Source organism: Rhinolophus ferrumequinum, chromosome 21 (genome assembly GCF_004115265.2).
Source record: "Rhinolophus ferrumequinum isolate MPI-CBG mRhiFer1 chromosome 21, mRhiFer1_v1.p, whole genome shotgun sequence".
Taxonomy (NCBI): domain Eukaryota; kingdom Metazoa; phylum Chordata; class Mammalia; order Chiroptera; family Rhinolophidae; genus Rhinolophus; species Rhinolophus ferrumequinum.
Genome location: NC_046304.1, coordinates 16,241,478 through 16,248,422, shown reverse-complemented (window position 1 = coordinate 16,248,422; position 6,945 = coordinate 16,241,478).

Sequence of the window (6,945 nt, the reverse complement as noted above, 5' to 3'; positions counted from 1 at the left end):
TCATCACTATCTAGTTCCAGAACATTCTCATCATCCCTAAAAGAAACGATGTAACCATTAGCACTCACTCCCCATATCCTCCTACTTCCTCCTCCTCAGCTCTAGGCAACCACTAATCTATTTTCTGTCTCGATAGGTCTTCCTGATCTGGACATTTCATATAAATGGCATCATAGAATAGTGGTCTTTTCTGACTGGCTTTTTTTTACTTAGTATAATGTTCTTGAAGTTCATCCTTGTGTAGTATATATACTCATATAACTTTTTTGGAGAAATGTCTTTCCAGATCCCTTACTCATTTTAAAATTGAGTTGTTTTTTTAAATTATTGAGTTGTAGGAGTTCTTTATATATTCTAGATACAAGTCCCCTGTCATACATATGATATGGAAATGTGTTCTCCCATTCTTTGAGTTATCTTTTCACTTTGTTGACGGTGTTCTTTGAAAGACAAAAGTTTTTAATTTGTATAAAGCCCAACTTTTTTTTTTAATTTATTGGGGTGACAATTGTTAGCAAAATTACATAGATTTCAGGTGTACAATTCTGTATTACATCATCTATAAATCCCATTGTGTGTTCACCACCCAGAGACAGTTCTCCTTCCAACACCATATATTTGAAGCCCAACTTTTAAAATTTTCTCTTCTATTGTTTATGATTTTAGTGTCAAATCTTAGAAATCATTGCTTAATCCAAGTCACAAAGACACAATCCTATGTTTTCTTCTAAGAGTTTTATAGTTTTAGCTCCTACACGTAGGTCTATGATTCACCTTGAGTTAATTTTTGTACATGATATGAGATAGGGGTCCAAATACTTTCTTTTGCATGGGGATATTCAGTTGTCCTAGCATCATTTATTAAAAAGACTATTGTTTCCCCCTTTGAATTGTCTTGGCTCCTTTGTCAAAAAATAAACTGACCATTTGTTTCTGGACTCTCAATTCTATCCCATTGATCTATAGGTTTATCTTTATGCTATCTGTGCTATTTTGTAACTTTCATGTGAGCCTAAAATTATTTCACAATAAAAAGTTAATAAATAAATAAGCAATCAAAGCAATCTAACAAGAGAGTTATTATTATTACGATCCCCATTTTACTGATGAGAAACCCAGGCTCAGAAAGGTGGAGTAACCTGCCTTGGGTCACATGATTAATTGCATGACACATGTGTCAGGTTCTGTCTAACAACTTTATATGTATTAGTTCATTTAATTGTCACAATGATCCAATGAGGTAGGTGTTATTGTTAGCCTCACTTTATAGGTAAAAAAACTGAAGCTCAGAGAAATTGAGCCACTTGCTCAAAGCCCCACAGACAGTAAATACTGGAAACAGTAAAAAATGGCTCTGGAGCTTATGTTTTTAACCATACTGCCATATCATCTTCTATGTTCATGCTAAGAAGCATAGATAATGTTGGATGGCAAAATTTCAGCCAAATTAAAGCTGGTCTTGAATTCCAAGCAGAATTTTGATATTTTGCCAATGATTTGACCTACTTGACAATGATTTCCAAGCTTTTTCTTTTATAGCTAGGAAACACATGTGCAAATGAAATAATTTACAAATCAAGAAACTAAAACTTAAAGAAATTAAGTACTTCTCTTAATGTCTCTTAACTGGTCAAACACAGTCTGTCTGAGTTAGTCTGACGAAGCTCAATTGAGGAGGAAAAGTGACCAAGCCAGGAAAATATCTGAACAGAAAACATTAACTGCCATTATTATGGACCATTCACTGCAGTCAAACCAGTCTCCTCATTGTTCGAGGAGTTTAAAACTGAATGTGGAGGTGACTGCAGGTCATAAAAATGAAGGAGTCCTCTGGCTAGAAATACAGAAGTGGCAGTCTAGGAGCTGAGATGAGGGCTTGAAGCATCAGACTAAATTTGATACTAAAGCCATGAGAAAGAGTCAGTTCACAGAAGAAGAATAACAGAAAAGCAGATGAGGAAGGCTTGAGATACACACAGTCTAGGATAAGAGGATGCCAGAAAAAGCCAGAGCAAGAACAGCTGGAAAGGTCAGGAGAGGCCCACAGGGAGGAAGAGCTTCAAGAAAAGGAAGCTTATCCAGATAATAGCAAGGAACAGAAAACAAAGATTGAGAGAGAAAGGAAAGAAAAGCCCTCTGCCATGTTAGATAATTCAAGGGGTAGAGGAAGACTAAGACCACAAGCTTGACTAGGAAGAATTCTGTGACTTAGGAGAGCAGTTTCAGAAAGCTAATGGCAGAGGAAGTTTCCTGGTTGCCAAGGAAGATCATGAGGAAACAGAAGCGATGGGAATTGACCAATCCTTTGAACGTTTAGGCATAAAAGAAAGACAAGCATTGGACTGGAGCAAGAGGATTAAGAGAAATTGAGATGAATAGGAAAGTAGATTAAAATCATAGAATTGGCAGATACATCGGAGATTATCTCGCCGAAACTCCTGTTCAATGCAGGAAGTCTTTCCAAAGCAAGTATGTTCTTAAAGATCTACAAAAGTTTAATGTACACCTCCAGGTGCAGTCCTTGCCAGGGTGCCAGGGTACAAAGGAGAGCAGACTAGACCTCGGCTATGCCTGCTGGGAGCTTGCATTCTAGACGTGGAGATGGACATTAAACAGCTAGTTATACAATTATAGTCTTCCCTCATTATCCCTGGGGGATTCATTCCAGGACCTCCTGTGTTACCAAAATCCAAACATGCTCAGTCAAGTCCCTTTTGTAAAATTATGCAGTACTTGCCTATAACCTATGTAAACTTTCCTATATACTTTAAATCATTTCTAGATTACTTATAATGCTTAATACAATGTAAATGCTGTGTTAATAGTTGTTATATCGTTCAGGGAATGACAAGAAAAGAAGTCTGTACATGTTCAGTACAGAGGCAACGATCACAGGCCTAACTACATAGTATATATCAGCAACAACGTAACAATTTATCTCTGAGGTTGGTTGAATCTGCTGATGGGGAAAGCAGGGATATGGAGGGGGCCGGCAAAGGAGGGCCAACTGTAATGTTTCTAGTTTTAGTTTTTACAAAGTTATACGGTCTTGCAGAATTTGACACAAAAATTTGTTACAAAAAACAGTCACGTATGCTCCCTCTGACCATTTTTCTCTCCCCCCAAAAAACCACTTTCACCAATTTTAGCGGATGATTTTGGCATTTACTGCAATATCTCCAAGTAATAAGCTTGCATTGCTATTTCTTGACTTTTTACTTTTAGACATTATCTATTCACTTCCCACTATAGAGAATGGAGACCCAACTCTTCCGCTAGCCTCTCATATACATATATGAATGTGAATTTTTTTTTTTTTAAAGATTTTATCGGGGAAGGGGAACAGGACTTTTATTGGGGAACAGTGTGTACTTCCAGGCCTGTTTTCCAAATCAAGTTGTTGTCCTTTCAATCTTAGTTGTGTCGGGCGCAGCTCAGCTCCAGGTCCAGTTGCCGTTGCTAGTTGCAGGGGGCACAGCCCACCATCCCTTAGCGGGAGTTGAACCGGCAACCTTGTGGTTGAGAGGACACGCTCCAACCAACTGAGCCATCCGGGAGCTCAGCGGCAGCTCAGCTCAAGGTGCCGTGTTCAAACTTAGTTGCAGGGGGCAGAGCCCACCATCCCTTGCCGGACTCAAGGAGTTGAACAGGCAACCTTGTGGTTGAGAGCCCACTGGCCCATGTGGGAATCGAACCGGCAGCCTTCGGAGTTAGGAGCACGGAGCTCTAACCGCCTGAGCCACCGGGCCGGCCCGAATGTGAATTTTTAAAATTCAATATATGTCAAGGAAATGCTGCTACAGTTGCCCTGGGCTGTGCCCGCTATTTCCTTCCCCCCATCTCTATCTCCCCAGCCTTTCACCCTTGCTTGCCACCAGGGTGAAAACATTTGGATTCTATGAAGAGCTGGGTTTAGGGGAAGGAAGAGCAGGAACCTGAAAACTATGTTTGGATGAGCTAGGAAGGGAAGCGAGTGAATTGCTGAGTAGCAGTGTTGTTTTAGATCAGTGAATGCAGCAGCAGGAATTTGTGGCACCCCAGTTCTTCAGGCTTCTCTGTCCTCCTCTCATGGTGCCCTGACCTGGGATCTGGGGCAGAGAGAGCCACTGTGCCAGTCTCAGCCACTGGGATTAGCAATGCCAACCAGAGAAGTTCAAGGAGGTAAAAGAGTCCTTTCAAGGGCATAGACAGGGAAGCCAGAGTGAGGGGACAAAGCTTAACCCAAGTAAATAATTTACTATCGCTGGAATTTCAGCTACTACCCCAGAGTCTGTTTTAGGGGTTGGGTGGTGGTAGGCAGAGGGCCTTTTGCAGGGACCCTCATACCTCACTACAGGACCGAACTCCCATTCTTCTACTCCTAAAGCCCACATGCTCACATCCTTATCTCAGCTGAAAGAGTTCACTCAGTCTGAGAATCACTTGTGTCCAGTTCCTGCAGAAGATATGGCAAGAGAGGGTTTGTCTCCTATCAGGTTAAAGGCAGGGAAATAATGTGCTCACCACACTGTTAAGTGGTGCGCACGACTGCATGGGAAAGCTGAAATGGATCTCTGCCCTGCACAGTTCCTGCATTCCTGAAAAGTACAGAAATCAATACTTGGTGAATAGAAGTCTGGCTTTCAAACTGAAGCATCCTGACTTATAAATACCACTTCAGAGGCAATTTATCTGACTTGATTGACCTTCCATTGTCAGCTGCCTCCTATCTTTCTACCTTAAAGTTTCTCCACTCCTCAACCTTCCTATAAAGGAGGAGACAAAATAATTTATGAGGAACCCTGAACCAAATCAAACACCTGGATTCTAATTCTGACCATGCCACAAACTAGCTGGGTGGGCCTGAATCAATCACTTAATTTTTCTAGGCTTCAGTGTTCTGCAAAACGGAATGATAAGACTAGATAACCTTGAAGGTGGTGTATTAATAAAGACTCACTGTTAAAAGTGAAAAAACTCAACTCATAATCACTTAAGCAAATCTGGGGTTTTTTGGCTCATTAACTAGTTCAGGGGAAGGTCTGGCTTTAGGCAGAGCTTGATCCAGGTACTCAAATGCTGCTAGAAATCTCTCTCCATCTTTTGAGCCCCCTTTTTCTGTGTTGGCTTCATGTTCAGGGAAGCTCTCTAACATCCTACTGGCTTAGCGATGTTAGCACACATAGTGCATCGTTAGCCAAAAGTTCTAGCAGAAATCAAGGTGCTGAGGCTCAGAAGCTGTGCTGTGCTTATGTCATGAGCTCATTTCCGGGAAAGAGGATATGGTGTTCTGATTAGATAGTCCTAGGTCACATGCCCATTGAGGGGATGAGAGATGAGTGTTTTTTTCAAAGGAAAATCCCTACACTGCTAGGCAGGCAAGCATAGCAGAAGTTGGCTGTAGGTGGTATAATAGAAAAAATATACATATGAGTTTGAGTCCAGGCCCTGTCACTAACTAGCTAGGTAACCCTGAGTAAATTGGTTTATTCATTTTAAAAATCGGATGAGTCTCTATCGTGTGGGATTAAATGGGGTAAGGTAGAAGAGGTGACTGACATGGTAGGAGTGCAACAAATGTTCAGCCTAGGATGCTATGACTTTAAGTTAATGATTCTAAACAAACACCTCATTTCAATAAAGGAGCAACTCTTTAAAGAATCATTTCCCTTATATAATCTCTTGCAAAGTGAGGGCTCCTAATTTCTAGCCTGACTAATCCAGATTTTATATACAATAAAGCCTTGACAACTCAGTTATGGAGATTTAGTTTTCTTGTTAACTCAAGATTAATTTGGCTAAAAGCTTCTGTTGTGCGGGGTGTCAGGCGGGGTCTCTGGTCCCGCTCCCCTCATAAGAATGCAGGACATGGCTAGGCCAAAAAGGACCACCCACGGAGCCATAGGTAGGGGAGTCATACCACTACACTCTCACTGGCGGCTGGGTTGGAGACACAGGAATCAGGAGCAACACAATTCTCAACCCTCACTGAGCCGCTTGCAGACTCAGCCACCATCTTCTTGCTAGCTCCCCCTTTTTTTGCTAGCCTAGCCACGGCAGTTATATTAGTGCCCAATGGCTCACTGGTTACAGCTGACGGCCAACTAGCCACAGCTGATGGCCATTTGATCACAGTCGACGGCCATTTACTACCTGAGCCAGCACCTTTCTATGTGAGGCCAAGAGCCTGGAAACTGCTTTTTGGGGCTCTGTCCCCACAGCTTCTTTTGGTTTCAACCCTTGGCATTGAGAATCACTCTAAATTGTCTGAATCCATTCTCTTGCTCTAAGTCCATTCTACTGAATAAACTGGGCTTGCTTTTTTTGGGGGCAGGGATCAAACCAGCAACCTTGGTGCCACCAGCACCACGCTCCAACCGAGCTAACCGACCACCACCTGGGCTTGCTTTTTGATAGCAGAGGATCTTAGAACACTGTAGGGTTTTGTAGGTCAAAAGTTAGTGCCAAGTGATCTTCCCATAGCAAAGCCTCCACAACCCAGCACTGCATTATAAATCAGGACACCAATGTAGCCAAGAAAAGTGACTCAAATTAAACAACACTCACAGAAGACTGACACAATTATTTGCATAGCAATTTATTAATTTATGATCAGGATAGTGTTCTGAGACCATAAGATATGTTCCCCCATCCAGGAGAGCCCCTCCTCTGTGCTCATTCATCCGCCAGTAGCTTGGTAGGCATGGAATCAGTCTTGAGGACTGCTTTACTGGAGGGTGAGGTATGAAGACGCACTGCCATGGTGATCCAACTTATTGTACCAAACGTAGCATCTGTCAACCTCTGTATTTTTTAGCTTCCGTTTTCTGAGGTCCTAATTGACCCTGATTCTCTGATTCCCATCGTCTGTATTTGGTCCACACTATAACTGGTCTAGTTGATGAGATGTTACTTAGTCAATTATAATCACTATCCAGTCTTGCTTTCTTGAAGTTTCACTGGTTC